This window comes from Melospiza melodia, chromosome 18 (assembly GCF_035770615.1).
Source record: "Melospiza melodia melodia isolate bMelMel2 chromosome 18, bMelMel2.pri, whole genome shotgun sequence".
Taxonomy (NCBI): Eukaryota; Metazoa; Chordata; class Aves; order Passeriformes; family Passerellidae; genus Melospiza; species Melospiza melodia.
In genome coordinates, this window is record NC_086211.1 from 7,048,460 (window position 1) to 7,070,364 (window position 21,905).

The window sequence follows — 21,905 nt, forward strand, 5'->3', positions numbered from 1 at the left end:
CGACTTGCCCGGGGACTGTCGGGGGTCGCCCGGGCGGTTGGGAACGAGAGGAGCCTGGGCCGGGTCACTGGGCTCGTGCCGGCCGAGGTCGTGTTTTGGGGTCTGCAAGAGCCAGAAAATGTCTGCAGAGCCCCTGACTCTTTTGTGGAGGTCTAAAGACTCTTTTGGGAATTCTAAAGGGGAGCGGGAGGAGACTGGAAGGTGAGGGCAGAGTGGCCTGAAGCCCTGTAGTGAAGGGGGACGAGGTGGGTTGAAGTCTCTGGAAAAGAGCCCGAGACATCTGATGTTTCTGCATATATTCTGCTGGTTTCTTGCTCCTTGTTCTTCTATCCGATGCTGGGTGCTCCCCTTGCCACAGAGGTCATGGAGAGCCTGGTGTAGAAATGGGATTGTGCCCCTTGGGCCGTGCAGGGGTTTTGTGTTGGTGAGCATTGTCTGTGTGGGTAACAGAAAGGACTCTCCTGCTTACTGCCCTAGGAGCCAGAGCATCTGTGGCATTTCTTTAGTCTTCAGTAAAGATCTTCAGTGAGTTACCAACCATGGGAGTCAGGATATGAGCAGCCTCCAAAGTCTGTAAAGGTAAGCTGAAGTGTACTGGCACACATCAGTCTTCCTTCCTTCCTTCCTTCCTTGGCACTGCCCCTTATTATTTTTTAAAAACCGTTTGTGTCAAAATTTTATTCAGAAAGGAAGCTGTGGGAGGAAAAGGTCAGCCAACAGGAAAATATCGGGTTTTTCATTTTCCTTTTGTAGGCTGGCATGGGACAGAGCACCGTCTAGGAAGCTGTGTCAGGAGCACTCACCTCTTGACACGGCTGCTAATAGCTGGTTATTACAGCCCATTTTGCTGAGAGCTGAGGTTTGCTTCTGACAGCTGCTCTGGTAATAAAGTGTTTTACCTCATCTAAAAATCATAAACCTTTAAAATACTCCTCATTGTCATTCGTATTTGAAATTAAATATTGTTACAAGTTTAGTAAGTTAGTTATAAAAAAGGATATGATTACATAAAACAGAGGCATCACCTTGGTGAAGATTTATTTTGAAATTATGTCTATAAAGTGCCATTAAATGATGGTTTAAAATAAGTCAGTGCAGATGAACTGACAGTGGGCTCTGAATATTTTTGCATACTGAGCAAACTGTTCATTTACATTAGTGGGGAATCTGGTTCATGAGAAAAAGTCTAATTTTATAATCAATCACAGATTGTTTGCTGTCATTTAATTTATGCTGTTTTACACCTTTATATAAGGTATACATTTTTATGCCTTCCTTCCTTCCTTTCCTTCCTTTCCTTCCTTCCTTTCCTTCCTTCTCCAAAATACAAAAGGCTTATCACTCATTCTATTAGCAGGGGAGAGTGAAGTGTGGAGAACAGTCCTCCTCCCACCCATTCAGTGCAAAATTCCTGTTGACTGCATGACAGCAAAACTAGTTTTAAAACTCTCCAAATTTAATAGCAAAGTGAAAAATTGTTTTGTGATGGAAGGAAGATATGAGAAATGTCTGTCCTAGTTACAAGTGACCAGTTGCAATATTTAATAGAAATTTCTTGGTGAAATCCAATTCCAAACTCATGAGGTATGGAAAATGCTCTTTATTCTACCTTCATTAGTAACTTGAATAGGGAAATTTTCAGTGTTTTGCTGAATATATAGCTTACTGTGTTGGCACTCTGGAATATATGTCATTTAATACCTTCTCAGGAAGAATCTCTTCTTTTCAGTCCTGCTTTAGTAGGATGACTTATTAATGATACGATGACATAGTACAAAAGAGTAGTGAAATTATAGTGTTCTCTCCAAGGCCTTTGTGTGTTTGAAAGAATGGCAGATATTCCTTAAAATATTTCCATTCATGCTGTGTGTATCATAAATACACTTACTTTCCACGTGCCTGATCCTACAAGTGTTCTAAACATAAAACTTAAATCTGTGTACAAGGTGCTTTGGTGGACAAAGCTGTTCAATGTGTAGCTGAGAGGTGCCACAGAAACTTTTAAGATCAAACCTTTCACCCTGTTGCCTCATTTTCCTGTGTGTAAAGTAAAGCTCATGTCTGGCTGTAAACCTAACTAGGTCAGGAGTAGATTTTTTTGAAAATGTGTAAAATCAAGTAAAGAATTACAGTCACAGTTCCAAGTTGTAGCTATAGCAGTTCTACCATAGCAGAACTCCTCCCTGGTTTTTGGCAATCCAACAGCAACACCACTATCATTAAATATGGGGTAGTTCCTTACCAACAAAGATGCCAGGAGCAATACAGGTTACAATCTCAGCAAATTCCAGTACAAACTCCAATAAATTATTTCCTGCTCATGTGAATAACTTTTTTTGCATCTACTTTATTTTATGGAATTTTGATCATTGTTCTGTTTTGAAGTATATATCAATTTTAATTCTTTTCTTCATATGATTGAGACTTTAAATCAACAGTTTTCTCAGGATTGCTTGAGTTTTTTCCTTCTTGTAGCATCTTCAATAGTCTTAGGTCTATTTTTACCACCAGTATGTTTTGTCAGTTTCCTATCCACAAGACTAACCTTCAGTGTTGGAAGAACTTTGTAGTCTGTCATTCATATAAATAATAGTCTGATAGAAAGTCTTTAGTGGAAAATTGGGCTTTCTCCAAAACCTGCTGTTGGCAGGGTTGATTCCTCAATGATAAATGTGGTTACTTGCTGATTTTTCAGGTAATATACTTTGTCTATTTTTTATTCTGTCTCTTTTTGGATAGTTCAGCTACTGTTCTGATTCAGTTTCCACTAAGAAGTAATTTGTCATGTCATTTTTCATTTTAAGAGTTGAGGAGCACATCTGTTATGGCATTTGTCCCTATACAGAGAGTCAGTGAAGACAACTGAAACCCTTACACGACATTTTTGTGGTCTATAAAGCTCATTAAATATGAAGCCATTCCTGTGGGCTTCAGTTAGAGCCAGATTCCAAGAGCAGTGAATGAAAATAAAAATTTTACGATTATAGATTTCATAAAGTTTTTATTTCTAATCAAAAGCATGAGCTATGAGGATGTTCGTAGTAGCATTCTAGTCAAGTGTAAAAAATCAAATTTTGAATTTTCTCAGTGCAGAAAGAAATACAGTAACTGTTGGGCCATCAGAGTGGATGTCAGTGTCAGCCACAGGGAGATGGAATAATGCTCCTCACTGTTGGAAGGAAGACTCACCTCCGTGCAGGTATTCCTGTTTCTTGTGCAGGCAAGACATCACTCATTTGCAAGTGTGGCTGAGTGTGATTTCTGTTAGATCTGGTGAGATGGATAGTTACCCTGGAGGAAAACAGTTCATCTTAGAGACATGAACATCTGTACAGTCTCAACAATACATTCTTAGAGAATATAGATCTATACCAAAAATATAGATACATCTTCAACAATGCAGGTGTTGTGCAGTGTTTTATAATATAGAATTGATTGGTTGATTTTGCAGCTTGCTCACGTAGATGTCTCGTGTTTAGGAAAATGGTGCAAGCATTTCATTTCCTAAAACAACATCTTGTTGATAGCATCACTGTCATTGATACCCAGCCATTGTATTAAATAATACTTTTGTTTGAAATATAGACAATCTAACAGTTTTTATTTTTTAAGAAACATTGCTTAATAGTTTCTATGCAGGAAAGTCTTAGACCATCAGCTTGTCCTTTTTTCCCCTATTTATTTTGTCTTTTTTTTTTTTTAATTTATCAGTACTTGAATAATCTGGTATTCTTAAACCCCTCAGGCAAACTCTTTGACTTCCTCTGCCTGGCAGATGGGTTTTAGCCATGTATTGTTTCTTAAAATGTTTATGTTGTCACACTGATCATATTTTTTTCAGCTGGAAAAACATTTTTGTAGAAAATCCTGTTTGCTGGTTGTCTCAAAGGTTTTAAAAGTGCTTGTACCTTTCATTTAGGCCAAAAAAATTTTACATGCAGGTATTTTATATTGCTTTGGGGAACATCAAAGCTAAAGCTTAGCAAGTCAAACATCTTTTATGAATGGTGCTTTTTTGTATGGATAGGAAGCTAGTTCCATTAAAATAGTCAAAACCCCCAAGAATAAAGATATGTCTCTTCTAAAAATTTGGCAGAGGTTTCTCTCAGATTAACTTTGAAATCATATCCTGAATTTTATTTGCAGTTCAATTCGTATTCTTGACACATTTGAGGGTTTGTGGGTTTTTTAAGATTTCTAAATGAGCTTTATCTACCCCTAGCATCAAATATTACTGGTTTTGGAAGGCAGTGGTTGTTTCCATTGTGTAACACTGATGGGGCCCCTTATGAGTCATTGAGGAAAAAACAACAGAATGTCCCAGTGAGGAAAACAAAATGCATCAAAAATTGCAAAAGTCCATCACCTCTGTAGTTCTTCTGATCTGAAATACACTTTGCATGAGAACTTGTTCTACCTGTATTAATTATGCACAGTACTAGACACAAGCAGGATGCTTTCTAGCATGAAAGCTGGGCCTAAAATAACAGAAAAAGAGGACTTGGATTCAAAGAACATGGGCTGAAACAGATCATGAATGGAATTTTGCATGAAGCTGGAGAAGGTTTTTCTATCTCAGGAAAGTGAAAGAACTTGATGTAAATTAACTCTCAAAGGAGAGTGTGCTGATTAAGGCCAGACTGTTCCCACCCTGAGAAGTAGCCACAGTCTGAATTCCCCTCTGCTGGCTGACTCCAGCTTGGCATGGTTAGATGGATTCTCACACACCACTCTCCAGTCTCAGCAAGGCCTGGGAATTGCAAATTCCTGATTCATCCTACAGTGGGAGCCTCAGCTGGGCTGCAGACCATGCATGAATCCTGCTCTGGCTGCATGCACATGGATGGGAGCCCCACAGTTCCTTCTCCTGCCTGAAGAAGCCTCCTCAGCCAAGTCCCAGTGCACCAGGGCTGGTGTCCCCTGGCACAGGTGGCAGCCAAGTGACAAGCTGAGCTTGCTCATGACATGCTGTGTTAGAGGGGTCACACCAGGTGCTCGTGTTGATTCACCAGTGAGTGAAATGCAATGGCATATCTCCACGTGAGCTGGCTCAAATCTTGCTGCTGGCTAGTCAGCAGAGCACAAATCTGGGTTTAATAAATATGGAACCATAAATTCAGACAGGAGCAGGAACTGGCAACTAATGATTTTGACTTATTGTGGCCTCTGAGCTGTTTGTGCAGCTGTTTGTGAAGCCATGCTGTAAATCAAATCACTCAATCCAGATTTTTAAAGTTCTGTCTAATCCAACCATTTTTAACCAGAATTGTTCCATTGATTAAATTCATGCTCTGGACCCACAAACAGTTGCATTGGCACAACTGCAGCCCTGGTAGACTGTGACACACAGATGGTGTGGAAAGAAGGAAGGGAGGCTGCTGGATGGTAAGTTTGTCTGTGGGGACAATATCCCTGTGTAATTATAACCTTACCCTGAACCACAGACTCTCCATTAATTTCACTTTCTGATCCCTCATGCTCAGCCCTTCTCAAACTGAGCCTATACTCAGGTTTACATGCTAGTTACATCTCATCTGTGCAATCCCAGATCATCTAATGGAAATAAATTGATCAAGATTAAATGTGAACATGCATTTGCATTTCTTTCAAGTTAGTGAGCTATGAGTTTAGACCAAGCTTTATCCTGGCTTTTTACTGGCAGCAGGAAGACAGATGATAGCAACTCTAACATAAAACCATTGGGAGGAAAACCACTCACCAGTCCTTGTTTTTGAGGGTTTTGGGTTTTAAATAACTTTGTACTGCCAAGTTGAATTTCTACAAAGAATTTCATGCCACATTGCCATCCAAAAATTAAATTTATTGCATCATGAAATTGCAGTTATATACTCTTGAGAGTAGGCTTTCAGCTTCTCTCATAGGTTATTTTTGAATATACCTGTTGAGTCTAGGGAAAGGGGATGATTCTTTGTTAAAAGGTGATGTGTAATATTTTAAATTCTTTTGGTCTCTAGCCAAGAAAGGTTCCTGTTTATTACAGCTGTTGCAGTTAGAAATAAACAAATGGGTCTTAGGCAGAAAAACATTACTGAAATCCTTGCCCTCTCATGGTTATATGTACTGCTTTATACCTTTCATATCCTCACAGATGTAAGAATAATCCCATACACATCTATTCCAAATAAAAAGGTTTTGGCATTTTCTTACCATAACTGAAGTGTAATTTAAAAAGCAGATCCTCACCTTAATTGTCTTTCCCCTGCTGTATTTCTCTTTATACTCTTAAAGAAAGCAAAACTTTTCTCTAGGCACAAGAAGATGTTAAGCAAGGGAGAGCTGAAGTGAAAACTTGGCAAGAGCTAAAACAAAGAATTTTTCTAAGGAAATGGAGGAGACAGGTCAAATTAATTCCTTATGTAACTCCATTTACCTCAGTACAGTTACAGGAAGGATGAATTTGGTACCTTATACCTCTGTGGTCAGAAAAAGATTTCTGTGATCTCAATCAGCACAGTATAAAATAATAATGCCTAAGAAACAGAATTGTAATTTAAGTCTGGTAGAACTGCCCTTGTTATTTTTAGTCTGTTAATATGATTGTAAAAGAACAATACGTCTGCAGAACAACAAAAAAAGTCTTCATAAAAAGATTAGTCCATGATGATTTGTAGCTTACATCCTTGGTAACATTTTTTGTGGAAAAAAGGAATTCATGACAGACTGCTAAAATGGGCAGGGACAGCAGAGACAGATTCTCTTTCTTTTATGTTCCAGAAGCTTTTCTCCAGTTTGCTGCATTGCAACTTCAACTTTTTCCCTCCAACCTCATCCTTCTCCTCTGACCACTCCTAATTCAAATTCTCCTTTCCCTCAAGACTGACTGGGTTCCACTGTGTGTGCAGGGGCCTTTGTGGCCTCTCTTTACTGATGAGTTTTTTTAGGTTTTTCTCCTCAGGCAGAAATATTCAGCCCCTTGGGACAGATAAAGGAGAGATGTTTAACCTCCACCATAATTTCTTTTCAGATTTTAAATTTCAATATGTTTAAATTTGAGGTGCTTTAAAATAATGCAAATTCACTGTGAGAACCCAGCCTTCATATGCCAATCTGTAGTACTAAAGTGTAGCTGTACCCAGAGATTATTTCCATTTTAAAACCTTATTATGAAACATCATGCTTGCCTCTCCTCCCCCCTGCCAAATTCAGGAAATACTTTAATTATCAATGTTAAGATCTTTTAATACAGTAACATTAAAGCATTCATATAATGTATTAGTGCAGTGAAATTTAAGTCAACAGTCTGTCTTTTTTATCCTTACCAACTTGCAACTATCAGTTTTAATGCAGAGGAAAGTGTCTGTGTATACAAGCAAATAAAAGATGTGAAAATACAAAGGCATTTATTGAAAACAGACAAAACCAGGAAGATGATAAAATAGCAGAAGGAAGTGGCCTCACATATAAAAACTTTTGCTTTGTATAGCAGAATTTATCACTAAAAGCCCTGGCTGGCAGATTGCCATGATTTGGACTAAACAAGGAATGTAACATAAAAAAAATTTGACCTAGTGTACAAAACCCAATAGAATCAACAATGTCCTACAAAGTGATTAAATTAAACATTTTTTGTTTCCTTTTAATGTGGATCGTTAAAAGTTTTGTTATATTTTCAAATAGCAGAAATCTTATTTGCACAGATGCAAGCTCCCCTCTTAAGGATGTCTGCATTGATCAGGTGAGCCATTCAGCAGGATATCTGAAATTCCCAAACATCCAAGTTAATCAATGATAGTGGAGCTATGTTTTGAAAGCAAATAATTTTATTTCAAAATAGTGGAACCATTAAAGCATATTTTATAAAAAGTTACATTACTTCAGTTTTAATGCACAAAGCTGCTTAAGAAAATGTGTACTCCTCAATGTTTTCACACTGGCTAAAGAATATGTTTTTTAAATAGACTGTGTTCTCCATTTCTTTTTGTGTTTGTGTGGAAAAAAATGAAAACATTAGAGAATAACAGTACAGTTATGCCTGAAAGACTTTCACATAGCAGTCTTTGAAATCTGCTGGTGATGGAGAACACTTCAAGAGCATGAGGATCTGGGCACTTAGTTCAGTTACTGTACCAGCTGAGAACAAATGAATTATTTTGTGCTGGGATGTTCTTCCCCCTGCCTGCATTCTGCTGTTCCTGCTGTGTTGCCTTCTATGCTAAGGCAGGCGACCTGGTTCTGAGGTACAGCTCGACAGCCCTCTCTCTAGGGCCGTTCGGGCCAATGACATACGCAGACACCAATGTGGTGGACGGTCAAAAGGCGTTTATTACTTCTTCTCATGGGGTCTTATAGTCTTAGGGGTCTCTACGTCAAAAAAGGGGTTTGTCCTTCTTACCTAGGGTTAGTAGGGAATGGAAAAGTACTGGGTAAGGGATGGAAAGTTACTGGCTTCAGTGGGGCAACATTCCTATTGTTAGTGGGACCACATTCCTATGTTAATTTCTTATCTATGAGTACCTGAGGGTCTTATCTATGGGGAACCGAAGGTCCTAGCTTCCCGTGACATCGCGAAATCTTCCGCAGCGCCTCTTCCCTAGCTACCACATCTCCCCCTCCCTTTTCACAAATGAATGAGGTAGTCGTGTACATAGATACTGAACTGAGGTATAAAGTTGTGACTTGACAAGGGAAAGGGATTTTGGGAAACCTGAGTAAGCTTTTGCCAGACAAGTTTGGAAAATCTTGTGACTGGCAGTGTTCTTTGGTTGAATTCCCTGGTTGAATTCACAGCAACTGTCGTCGCCCTATGAACAGGATGTTGGTCCGTTCCAGGCGGCTCTGAACGAACGAGACCAGCTTGTTCAGCAGGCATGGTCCGAAGGTGACTGTTAGAAACAGCATCGCCAATGGACCTATCAGGGCAGAAATCAAAGTGGTTAGCCATGGTGATTGATTGAACCAGGACTCGTACCAGCCCTGTTGGGCTTCCCTGTCTTTCTGCCTCTGGGCCAGTCGGTTCCGGAGTTCCGTCATGGAGTCTCTCACGACTCCCGTGTGGTCTGCATAGAAACAGCACTCTTCTTTCAAGGCGGCACACAGGCCCCCTTGCTGCATGAACAGGAGGTCCAGGCCCCGCCTGTTCTGCAAGACCACTTCTGAGAGTGAGGAGACTGACTTCTCTAGATAGGAGATGGATTTCTCAATCCTCTGCAGGTCTTCGTCAATCGTTGCCTGCAGTTGTGACAGTCCTTGGTGCTGTGTCGCTAGGGCTGAGACACCCGTGGCCGTTCCTGCTGCTCCCAGGCCGAGCAGCATTGCGATAGTTATACCTGTTATTATTTCTCTTTTGTGGATCCGGCTGGGTCCCTCAAGAAGATGGTACATCTCTTCGTCTGAGTGGTACAAGACCCTAGGAACAATCAGAACTTGGACACAGAAGTCGTTAGAGTCATTGAACTTGGGAAGGAACACACAAGGACTCACTCCGGATCGCTGGCAAACCCACATCCCCGATGCGGATGGGACTGCCCACTTATTGTTTTTTCTGTTCAGCCTGCTAATTTTGGTGCAGATGTTACCTCCCCGCTTAGCTAGGGTTGAATTGCCAAAGCATCTGCCTCGGCCTGTGACTTGACTCAGGGTGATTCCTTTGCGAGGGGTATCCCATCTGCACTGGTGAGGGGCGTCGGCTGTGGAATAACTGAAGGGAGTGTCTAAAGCGACTCCTTCGTAAAAGGGAGGTTTGACGTCGTAACAAAGCCAGCAGGATTCGGTTAGGTTAGGGTTGGATTCATTCAGGGATACAAAGGTAGCCTCTAACATACGAAGGATTGGGTCTGCGTCTGACCCGGTTAAGCGACTCATCTGAAAGGTTTCCGCTAGACCGGTCGGGACATTGCTGACCCCTGTGGGTAAGGTTTTGGGGTAGGTTATGTTTCTCCCTTTCGGCACGCTTTTAATCACTTTGTTGGGTCCGACTGCTCGGGGTGCTGACGGCTGGAGCCTGATAATTTGCACGTTCACCCTCTCTTTTGACCCTTGAAGGACCACTGTCCATGTTCTGCCTGTGGCCCAGCTAGGGTGGTCTGGCTGCAGGACCGTCATGTTGTAATCAGTGCATGCCCGAAAGTTAGGGATTTTAATTTGGTTTCGATGGGGGTTTTCACGAAAGAAGAAGGGTATTTTGCAACCGATGGGTGCCCAGGTGAACTGTAAGAATTTGTCTGGCTCTTGTGGATCCCACCCAGGCCCCGACGGTCTGGCATCTGTAACTATGGTTTCACAGCCCCAGTGCCCACAATATCCCCACCCTGGGTGATTGCAGTAGCTTTTCCCAGGGTTTGAAGCTGGGCACCAGTAGGATAGGTATGAGTGTTTGGCGTGTAGGGAATAGGGGTTTGCCCTTGGCTGTCCTGGAAACAGGTCGGTGATGCGGAGCACGAAAGATGGAGTGTTCGGTGTGGTGATTTCTCTGAGTGCTTTGCCACTACCAAGGTGTCGCATGACCCACCTGAAGGGCTGATGGGAGTAGTGGACTGGGCTGGCTTGCCCTCTAGCGACAAGCCCCAACAGCAAAATCACACAGAAGCACCCTTGGTGTTTGGGTCTCACCCGTGCGGGTCTCTCGGGTGCTGCCTGACGGCTTGGTGGTCTGTCACTTTCGTCTGGAACCGGGATGTACGCGTCACGAGGGCGTCCCACGAGCAGGTCCTGTAAACAAAGACTCGCAATTCTCGTCAGTCTCATTCTGCTCGCTATGAAGGTCCGGTTTAATCGACTTAAGTGGACACCACCTGATTTTGCCGTCCTTTTTGACAGCTGCATACCCTCTCCCCGTGAGCATCAGCCTCCAACCCCGTTCCCACTCGCCTAGTTCGTTTCTGATCACTACCTGTGGGCCCTCTTCTAGTGCTCGAGTGGCCCAGTGTTTTTGGACGGGACTGTTTGTTTCGTCTCCCCTAGGGAATTGATTCAGTGCCAGCAAAGCGGTTGCCAGCATGCGTGCCTGATCTCCTGGGGGAATGGCATTGGCAAAGCCCTCTGCTTTTGCCAATACTTCTATCTTGGTTTTCAGGGTCTGGTTTGCTCTCTCAACTATGGCCTGCCCGGTACTGTTGTGTGGGATGCCTTGCACTAACGTGATGCCCCATTTTGCAGCGAATTCCTGTACTTGTTTAGAGATGAAATTGGAGCCATTGTCCGTTTTGATCTGCTTGGGGATACCAAGCCAAGCCATGGCTGTCAGCCAGTGCTGAATTGTGTTTTTGGAGTTGGTTTTGGGGTGCTGTGTAGCTATGATCGTCCCGCTATAAGTGTCTACTGTCACTGCAAGCCATGCTCGGGGCTTCATCAGTTCGCACCAGGTGAAGTCCGACTGCCAGATTTCTGAGGGCTTGAGACCTCTCGGGTTGACTCCGTAGGTCCAAAGGGGTGACTTCTGGCAGTAAGGGCAGGTGGCTACCACATGTTTCGCGTCCGCTGTCGGGATTCCGCATCTCTTCGCCAGTGCTTTGACTCCGATGTGGAGCGACTCGTGCAGCTGACGAGCTCTTTGCAGGGTCCAAACGCCTTTTGCTGCGGCGTCCGCTTTATCGTTGCCGGTCTGGAAGTAGCCTTTGACTGGGTCATGGCTGTTGATGTGGATGACTGACACGGTGCCCTGTCGCGAGGAAAGTGCTTCTTCCAGCATTAGGGCTGCTGCTGATGTCGACACTCCTGGTCCTGCCATGGACAGGCAGAGCCTTGCCACGAATATAGAGTCCGTTACGATGTTGAGGTGTTCGTCTTGGAAGAGTCCGCACGCCAAAACCACTGCTGCTGCCTCCAGCTGTTGCACCGACAGTGTGGGGTCACACGCTTTGACGCAGTGCCATTGCTCTCCTGCCTGCCACACTGCTGCTGCGGTTGAAGTCGTGGAGGAAGCGTCTGTGAAGACCGTTGGTCCTGGCTGCGGTCTGTCCTTGACCTTCGGTGGCACGTCCACGTCGACTACGGTCAGCAGCTTCGTCCAGGGTGGCTTGGAGGAGTAGGAGATTTCTCCTCCGAAGCCGGAGAGAGCAAGGGCCAGGTACTCCGATATTGTGGCTGACTCCGAGGTCGGCTGCTTGCGAAACGGAAGGTGGATGCTTGTCGGCTCTGTCCCTAGGTGTTTCAAGGCGAGTCTCCTGCCTTTCATGATGAGACTGGCGATGCATTCGATTCCTGGGGAAAATGCACGAGCGGGTCTTCCGAGGACCACCCATTGGATCGGTCGGGCCTTTTCAGCGAGTCCTTGAGCCAGTGCTCCCACTCCCCCCTTCGGTGTAAAGTGGACGTACAAGTCCAGTGGCATGGCTGGGTTCCACCTGGCAAGCGTGCCAGTGGACATCTGGTTTTCGATGAAGTCGAGGGAGCTCGTTGCTTGCGGTGTCAGCTCCTTGGGATCCCAGGGGTTCTTCCCCTTCAGGAGTTCGTACAGAGGGTCCATGACTTCGGGAGGTATCAGGACAACGTTGCGAAGCCACTGCAGCGATCCCACCAGGCGTTGCACGTCGTGGAGCGTCTTGATGTCTCGGTTGACCTTCATCTCGGGGGGTGTCACGTAGGAGCTTGTGATTCCTACTCCCAGGAAGGTCACGCAGGGTCCTCTCTTGATCTTTGCGCTCGCGATCTCGAAGCCGTTGGCCTGAAGGGTCTCTGTGATTGTGGTCACCAGGTCATCTACTTGGCTTGTTGATGGTGCTGCAACCAGGATGTCGTCCATGTACTGGATGATGGTTGCGGTGGGATTGGAGTGTCGGACTGGCATCAGTGCTTTGTCCACGGTGATCTGGCATATGGTCGGGCTGTCGACTAGGCCTTGTGGAAGCACTCTCCATTGGAAGCGAAGGTTGGGCCGCTCGCCGTTCCGAAACGCCACGGAAAAGGCAAATCGTTCTCTGTCCTCAGGGTGCAGGGGTATTGAAAAGAAACAGTCCTTGATGTCCAGTACTGCGCACGGCTGCCCTTCGGGGATGGCTGAATTCGCGGGTAGCAGTGTCTGGACTGGACCCAGGGGTCGGATCGTCTTGTTCACCTCTCTCAGGTCGTGGACGAGACGATAGCCTTGTCCGGACCTCTTGGGGATCACGAATACAGGGGTGTTCCATGGGCTGGTGGAGGGTTCTATGTGACCCTTTTGCAGTTCGCGGTCGACCAGTTCCAGCAAGGCTGCCATTCGAGGCTCTGTCAGGGGCCACTGCTCAACCCATACAGGGTCTGATGATTTCCAAGTCAATTTGATTGGCAGCGCGGGGTGCACGGCAGTGGCCCTCAGGATAAATTTGTAATCCGAAATCCTAGCAAGGAAAGAACATCCCTTCCCAACAGGGGTGGAGAATTTTGCAAAATGTAGGGGTAAATTGCTACTGTCTGTTCTGGTCCCTTCTTCGTGTGAAGTGTTATAGCCACCAGCTGGGTGCTTTTCCATGCCCGGGACTGCCCCCCCACTCCATTCACTGGAGGGACTTCTTTGATTTGCCAATGTCCGGGCCAGTGTGCTTGGGGAATAATCGTGCAGTCTGATCCCGTGTCCGCCCAGAACTGGAACCCTATGACGTGTGGATCTTGACTACCATAAAGGCGGCATGTCCCCCACACCATCAGGGGTTCCTTCCCTATTTTCATGACCAAGGCCACCCAGGGATCCCGCTCTGGGACGTCCCCTGCTGTTCCTGTGACTCCGGCGCGGCTTGTGGCGGTGGGGGGTGCGAGGGTATTGAGGGCGGTGCCGCGCAACTCTGCCATTGTATTGTTGGAGGGGATGCAAAGTTGACTGCTCCCTGTGGGGCCATAGGGTATGAGGGTCCCCTGCCCCACTGGGGGTTGCTGTAGCTGGGCCGCTGCATATTCCAGGTGGGAGGGGGCTGGATACGGCCTGGCTGCCCCCTCCCTCTCCCGTTTCCCTGAAACCTGGATCTGCATTCCTTAGCTAAATGCCCCTTCCTTCCGCACACCCAGCACGGCCCCCTACCTCCCCCTTGGCGTGGTGGAGCATCTGCTGATAGGCGCCTTGGCTGTGGGCAGTTTACTGCCAAGTGGCCTGCCTGGCCGCACTTAAGACACGCCATCACACTGGTTATTGCGGTGTGAACTGCTGCTTGAATGGGAACTAGATGTTCCTCCTTTGCAACGTGTCTGATCATGGCAGCTACATTGGACCCCTGTGGCAGTGACCTTAAAATGTCTTTGGTGGCTGAGTTACATTGCTGGCGTAGGCAGTCTGCCAGCACGGGACCCTTCGCCTCTGGGGGTAACGCAGAGGAATCTAATGCAGCCTGAAGTTTGTCCACAAACTGAGTGAAACTTTCACTCTCACCCTGTTTTATGAGAGACCACGGGGATGGTTTAGCTACCACTTTCGAAGTGTCACGGATGGCTTCTCGGGCAGCACGGGTGGTTGTCATAACCTCATGGGCACGCAAACCCTCAGCCTGTTGCTGAGGGGTGATCATAGTGGGGTCTGTGCCCATTAGCCTCTGTATGCTGGAGCCGTGCAGTGGGTGGTCTGCCCCCGTTACCAAGGCTAGCTGTTTGAGGCAATTATCCTCCCATTCTTGTTTAAAAACGATCATTCCCGCACCATCAAATATCATTCTACACGTCTGCTTAATATCAAAGGGAAGCATATCGTCTCCACCAAAAAGGCCGTCAATGAGAGTGCGAACCATGGCAGAATTAATTCCCTTATCCGCAATCGCTTTAACAATTGCCTGCACATCTTTTGGATTAACCGGTGAATAAATCCTTTGGTTTCCGCCTGCCCCCCCCACACGAACCGGGAACACCAGAGTGGCAGACGGAGCCCATTCCGCGCAAGCCATTTTTATTTTCCGCCAGTTTGTAAGCGGGGTTCGGTTTTTCTCTGGCAACCCCTTCACCCATGCAGGAGCGCTGTGGCTAGTGACCTTACATGCCGCTGCTCTCTCTCTGTTAGAGCTAGAATCTGAGTCGGAATCCTCCGACCCTGTCTCGGGCTCCGAGCTCGCGTCTGAGTCCGAGCCGGAAGTCGAGTAAAGAGACGCTTCCGGGCTGCTCTGCCTTTTCCTCGGGCTCCGACCCCGCCCCTTCTTGCGGGGGTCGGGCCGTTCCCTCCCCCTGGGGTCCCCCCGCCTCCTGCTGGGGGAGGTCCTTGCCCTACAAGGACTTAATTTGAATAAAGCGCTCTGATTGGTCTTACGCGCCTCCGCGGGGGCCGCCCCGTCCCCCCGCTCGCCCGCACATGCGTTGTTCAGCGGGCTGACTGCGTTTCCGCCCCCCGCCTCCTCCTTTCCGCCCTGACCATGCGGTCCGGCGCCATTTTCAAACGCATATGGTGGGGGGGCGTTTCTATCGGTCCCTATGGGGTCCGACATTCTGGCCGCGTTCCGCGCCTCTTCCGCGAGCCCCCGCCAGAACACCCGCGTGTGCTCCCCCCCCTCCGATGGTGAGTCCGCTCCCTGAGGGGGATCCGGCGTTCGCGCCTCCGCGCGCCCGCCCGGGTCAAGCACCTCCGCGGTTTGTGTCGCCGCGCCCACCCCCAACTGCGGCACGGCTAATAAACAAGCTTGCGCAGCTTTCCAGGTTTCTTGCTCTTGTCGAGCTTTTTTCAGAGCCTGGACAACTCTGCCCCACGATTTTAGGGCTTTCCCTGAGCCCAAGGACATAGCGTCCTCCGCCAGGGCTTTTGTACAGTTATCCCACACGTCCGAATGTAGGACGTCCACGGGGCTTTCAATAGCCCCAAGATTAATCAATCTCGTCAATGCGAGAGTTAAATCCTTAAGTTTACATTCTATACCCCATTGCGCATGCATCTCTGTTACGACCTTCGCTATGGCTTCCATCGTCCAAGCTGGTCCGGGAGCGTCCCCCCCGCTGCGATTCAGTCCCGCTGTCGCAGCCGCCGTCCTCGTTCCAGGAGTGTTCCCGTTTCCCGGGCGCAAGCCGCTGTCCCGGGTTCCGGCACCAGATGTTGCCTTCTATGCTAAGGCAGGCGACCTGGTTCTGAGGTACAGCTCGACAGCCCTCTCTCTAGGGCCGTTCGGGCCAATGACATACGCAGACACCAATGTGGTGGACGGTCAAAAGGCGTTTATTACTTCTTCTCATGGGGTCTTATAGTCTTAGGGGTCTCTACGTCAAAAAAGGGGTTTGTCCTTCTTACCTAGGGTTAGTAGGGAATGGAAAAGTACTGGGTAAGGGATGGAAAGTTACTGGCTTCAGTGGGGCAACATTCCTATTGTTAGTGGGACCACATTCCTATGTTAATTTCTTATCTATGAGTACCTGAGGGTCTTATCTATGGGGAACCGAAGGTCCTAGCTTCCCGTGACATCGCGAAATCTTCCGCAGCGCCTCTTCCCTAGCTACCACACTGCTGGAAGTGCTATCCAGCAGGACATGGGTAATGAGCACAGCTGAGTTCTCATGACTAACAAAACCCTGCCCCTTTACTCTGAAAGGCTTTTCCAGAGCTTGGCAGTTAAGGAGGACTCCAAACCTGAAAAACAAGGTGGCAGATAACTACAATTAAAACAAACTGATAATTTTTTCAACGTCTTAATCACATTTGCAAGATAAATACACTGCCAAGTACTAGTTATGTTCTTAAATATTGTCTCATTCACAGTTAAAACCTTTTCATCCTGTGGACAGGAGTGGTTATCTCCTCCATACATTAAATTAATCCATGAAGTATTTCTATGTGTTTCTTATATTTGAATCTCCAGTATCCTGATTGTTTCTGTGGAATTTCCATCTTTATACAAAGTACACTTGCCTGGCAGTTCTTTTTCTAACTGCTGCTTTTTCCTGAAATGGTTTGGACTTGCATAATTTGTACAAAGCGTTCTCTTCTATAAATGTAATTTTAATTTTGTTTTAGTAAAGTTGGGATATTCTGATACCAGTTAAAAAGAGATAAATTCTTCATATTCTTCAGCTAAAATAATGAAATGCTGCCTTGAACCTATAAGAAATGAAGTAGTATTCTTTTTATTAGATCATGAAACTACATATAATGACAGATAGATGCAGATAAATCAGTATTCTTAGAAATCTAAACTGCTAATCAATAACAGATGTTACTCCAGAATACTGACCATAGGCAGCAGCAATGAGTTCAGCAATATCTTTACCACAATGGGATTTTGGAAGGTCTGTACTAATTCCAGAGAAACACAACAGCAAAGAAAGGTGTGCTTTTATATGCTTAATGCAGCACCTACAGCTGCACACTTGGGGTGTGTTTCCATTCTTTCTACTGCACTTTTAATCATTTATGGAAAGCACTTAAGCAGGAATATATCCTTGATCTAAACAAGCAGATACTAGTCCGTGTATATGTTTATATTTAAGTGTTTATATATAGTTACTGCATGCAGTCAGGAAAAGTACAATTTCATATTTTATGTTAACAAAATGGTCTTTTAGCTCTAGATCACAATATTGGAGGTGTGCTGGGAGCATGATGAGCAAAAGACTCCCTGAATGCTGCTGCAAAGCTGGTTGGACATCCTACCTTGGTTTCAGTCCAGTTTTGAGCAGAGCCTTGTCCACTCACATTCACTTGGATAACAGGAACTCTTTAATTTCCTTACAGGGCCCTTTAGTAAAAGTTTAGACACAAGCTCCACCTTTGAGTTTGGAGTCTGCCTCCATTGTTAAAACAATGTCTCCTCCCCTTCTGCTAACAATCAACAATTGTTTAACACTTCTGTAGTACTTCTTTGCCATGATAACAACAGCAACTTTTTGAGATGTCATTTAACATTTATCCCTGAATAATTGATCAATAGTAGTAGATAAAAATATTAAAATTATGTTTAACTGCATCTCCAACAGCAAGCAAAGTAATACAAGACCCAGCATATCACAAATGAACATTGTGTAGCTGAGAAGGAAAAACTAGAATTTAGTACTCCAGGAAATAAAAAACTTATACTTCCTTATCATAAAAAGCTTTAATAACCTTGTTCACAATTACTTTGAGCAGTTCATGTGAGAATGTCTAAGATTAAAAAGCAGTAGTGAGCTTAAAGCTATGTAAAAAGTCTTATCAAAAGCTGTTACCAATTTAATCACTCAAACAAAGTAGCAAATGTTACCATTATATAAACTGGAATTCCCAGGAGATTTCTCTAAGAGGACCATCCATATGCTATAACTTTTGACATGATGTATTTTATTATTACAATTGTCAGATGGTAAATTCTGTCTCTTTTTTTCAAGATAGTACACTGAAAGATGGCTGTTCTGTGAAGAGTACAGTATTTGGAATGTATGCAATAAATTTCAAGGCCCTTCAGGAACATGATATTGTCTCAATTGGGATGGCTGGGAAGATTCACATTGACTCTGCTGTGCACAGGGCTGCACTTTTAACCCAGGCTAAATTGAATGATATTCCCATAAATCACCAAGTCCAGGCATTGCAGCTCGGCTCCCACAGGCAGATCCTCAGCTCCAGAGCTCTGATTAAGTCAACAGGGCTAGACATCAGTACTGATCTTGTGTGATTGGATTACAGGATTGGAGCTGTGATTTGTCCTACTGAAACCACTCTAAGGTACTTAAACAGATAAATCCTACTATCAGATTTCTTTTCTTATTGATTACACTTTCTGAAATGCAAGAATAAATAAAATAAAACAAAACAACAACAACAAAAACCCCCCAACCTTGCTTTCTCCATGTAGCATTATGATAAGGTACATGAAGGGCTGGAAGGACAACAGAAATACCTCTATTGGAATAATAGTAAGAGTGTGATTTTCCTTTTCCACAAAAATGTTGTAAAATACTTGTGCTTTTTTAATTTCCTCTGAGCCCATTTCAGTCTTTACTTAACCCTACCCTCCCTGTGTGATGTGGACTACTTGACAATTTCTATTATAAAGGAAAATCGTGTCTAGGTTGCTTCCTGTCTCAAGTTTTAATTCATCCTTTCTCATCCCATGTTTCTGGCAAAATAACCTATAGAATTAAACCACTAATTTTTCAAAACACTTTTTTTTAATTGGTTGGTCTTTCTGGTTTTTTTTCTCTCAGATTTGTGTGTGAGGTTGAGAGGAGTCACCTTGTGTATCTCATTATCTTACCCTGGCTGGAATATCTGCTAGGAGGCAGAAGAGCCCTCCCAGGCACATCACCTGCTGAATTTAACAAACACATGTGAATAACAAAGATGGACCAGAAATATTGTCACTTCTAAAAGCATTCTTTTATACTAACTATAGTAAAAATAGCCATATATAAAAGGGAATCTTTGGACAGTGCTGTTTCAATAGAGGCCTTCAAAAAAAACCCATTCCTATGTGATGGAAGAGAAATGCTCAAAAATCCCTTCAGGAATACCTACAATTCCTTATGGATACCTAATGAAAATATATTAGAATTGAGCAAGTAGCAAAAAAAGCTTGATGAACTGACTGTAACAAAATATCCAGTGATGAAAAGTTCTGCAGACTTTTCTTACCAGCTCTGGCAAGTAAGTAGTTTTGCTAAATAGAAGGAAAGCAGAAGATACAGCTATCAACTGCAAACGAATGATTATAAACCAGAAAGAAAATGTGAGGAAGAGCTCTGAAAATTATGATTGACAGTGACAACACAGACCAGACAGCTTTTATTTTAAGCAACAGATTGTTGGGAACATACACCGTATATCAAAGTGAAGGACTTGAAACCTGCTGTAGTCTGTACAGATGTTCTCACTCAGAAAGCAGCTAGAGGGAACAGAAGATAAAAGAAGGCTGTACAACTTCAAAAAAGGTTTGAATTTTCATTCTGTTTTGACAAGTTTTTATGCTACTCTCTGATTTTCAGTGTGGTAGAAAATTCAGCATCTACAAACCTGACCTAAAGTGAGAAACACCTGAAGGGGTACGAGCAAACCCTTAAGAAGGTGCTATACAACATCATGAAATAGTTTTTGTTGTTTTACTCTTAAATGCTTTTATACAAAAATTGGAAATGCTGTAATTGTTGTAGCTCTGGAGCAGGTCATACATGCTTGCAGTCAGCAGTACCTGGAATGCAAGGCTGAGATCTAAGAGGCCATTTAGGAATCCCTGCTGCAGAAAATACTTTTTTATGATACAAAGCAAGGCAGGATTACTGAGCTCAGAGGGGTTATTTGTGAATAACTTCCAGCTAAAGTGATTAAGGGCTTCAGCCACTAGCCCCAGAAAAAGCCAACAAAGAGCATCAAAAACATCCTGCATGTCATTGCTGCTGGCTTTTTGTTCAATGAGCAAGAGGTCTGTGTTGGTTTTGGTCCTTTGCCCTTGGGGGCACTTTTAACAAAACATAATACTTGAAAGAATTCCAAAATGTGTTTGTTTTTTTGTTTTTTTTTTTTTTCTTATTTTCTTTGAACTAGAAGGTTAAAGATAAATAAAGGAGTATTTTGATATGTCTGACAAATACTTGTGATAACAAATAGACAAAGCACTTCCTAACGTTCAAGACTTAAAAGTGCACTTTACAAACATGCCACAGTTCTTGATAGCAAAAACCCCATCCAATACCTTTTCTTTTTTTTTTTTTTTTTTAATGTAAGGTGAAGCACTCCATCCTGTTTTTAAAAATCATCTCTCTAAGAAACGTGAATATCTTCAGCAGAATCTTTGATACTTGTGTTTGGTTTAAGGTTTTGGGGTTTTTAAATTTTAAGCTGCTATAATATCTGCCAGAAAAAGCAAGAGCCAAGACACATACTGAAGAGATAAATGTTGTGATGAGTGCATTTGGTAAGAAGTTCCTCTGGCAATCTCAGATTTGCAGAGAGGAAATTTGGGCTCCTGTACAGATGAGTTCCTCTTACAGAATTTTACAGTATGAGATGAACAAAGAGACTACCACAAAGTCATAGGCCACCACCTTAAATCCCACTTCAAAGCATCTCAGATCCTAATAGGAAGAGATTTGGATATGCAGAGTAGCCTGTCTGAGTTTATTTGCAAAAGTATTCTGAGTTCCTTAACATTCTCCATTGCAGGAATCATGCCCAATTATATAAATATATGTAAAACTATTGATAAACCATCTGAAAGTGATGACAACATGAGTAATTAAGGCTGTGTCACACCACTGTCACAGTGGGTGGCTGGAACATCTTGGGCAAAGGTTACAATTTCCTATTTCAGGATCTGCCATACAAATTCAAAAGCCATGAGGAACCCCCAGTGATGTGCAGGGAGCACTGATAGCACTTCCTTAGCCATGGAGGTCACATGCAAAACTTTACAGAACTTTATTATATTCAGTTTTTTCCTCTTTTTTTTCTGTTTAAATGCTTGTTTTGAGGGGAAATATGATCTCAGCATTCATTATGAAGATAAAAGTGCACATTAATTTTGTACTCAGAGTATCAGCCTGTTCTTCAGGGCTGCTAATACCAGCTCTTTTCAGAACACAGCTCATAACAATAACATTCTTCCTCAAAACTATCACTTGTGGCAGCAAGGGATCCTCAGACCAAACAAAAATTAAGTTTTTTGAGTCTAGAAACAAAAGGTCACCTGATAGCAGCTTCAGAAGAGAGATCTCTGAAGGGTGAGTGGCTCCTGTTTAAATGTTTTTTAATGTTCAACATTTAGCAGGGGATACATCTTTATTCTACTCCCTTAATGGGAATATTCCATTCAACAGAAACAAAAGCTCTGGCATATCTGTTAATATCATGGTGATTTTAACTGTGCAGAGAAACACCCAGCAGTGTTTCTCATCCTGGATGATGCAAGAGTTGCTATGGCCATTACATGTATTTACCATGGTTTGCTTTCCCCTTTAAAATGAAGCTGTGCTGTAAGATTGGAGCTGGTTATTTAGGAAATATCTTGGAACTGCATTGAAAGCAACTGGCTTGTTAAGGCTTCTCACTAAAATAAAGTGTGTAAAAAGAATGCCCATTAATAACTACTGGTGGCTAACATCATTAAACTAGC

General features: G+C 44.0%; 1 long non-coding RNA gene across 2 annotated transcripts; it reads left to right on the forward strand.

Moving 5' to 3' along the window:
• Nucleotides 1–3: 3 nt before the first annotated feature.
• Nucleotides 4–20,384, forward strand: LOC134426664 (uncharacterized). 2 transcript variants are annotated; one of them, XR_010030019.1, is made up of 3 exons: nucleotides 4–245; nucleotides 478–579; nucleotides 19,006–20,384. It is a non-coding gene; the product is annotated as an uncharacterized LOC134426664 (long non-coding RNA). The 2 variants fall into 2 exon arrangements; XR_010030018.1 differs by having other exon boundaries at nucleotides 4–201.
• Nucleotides 20,385–21,905: the final 1,521 nt, after the last annotated feature.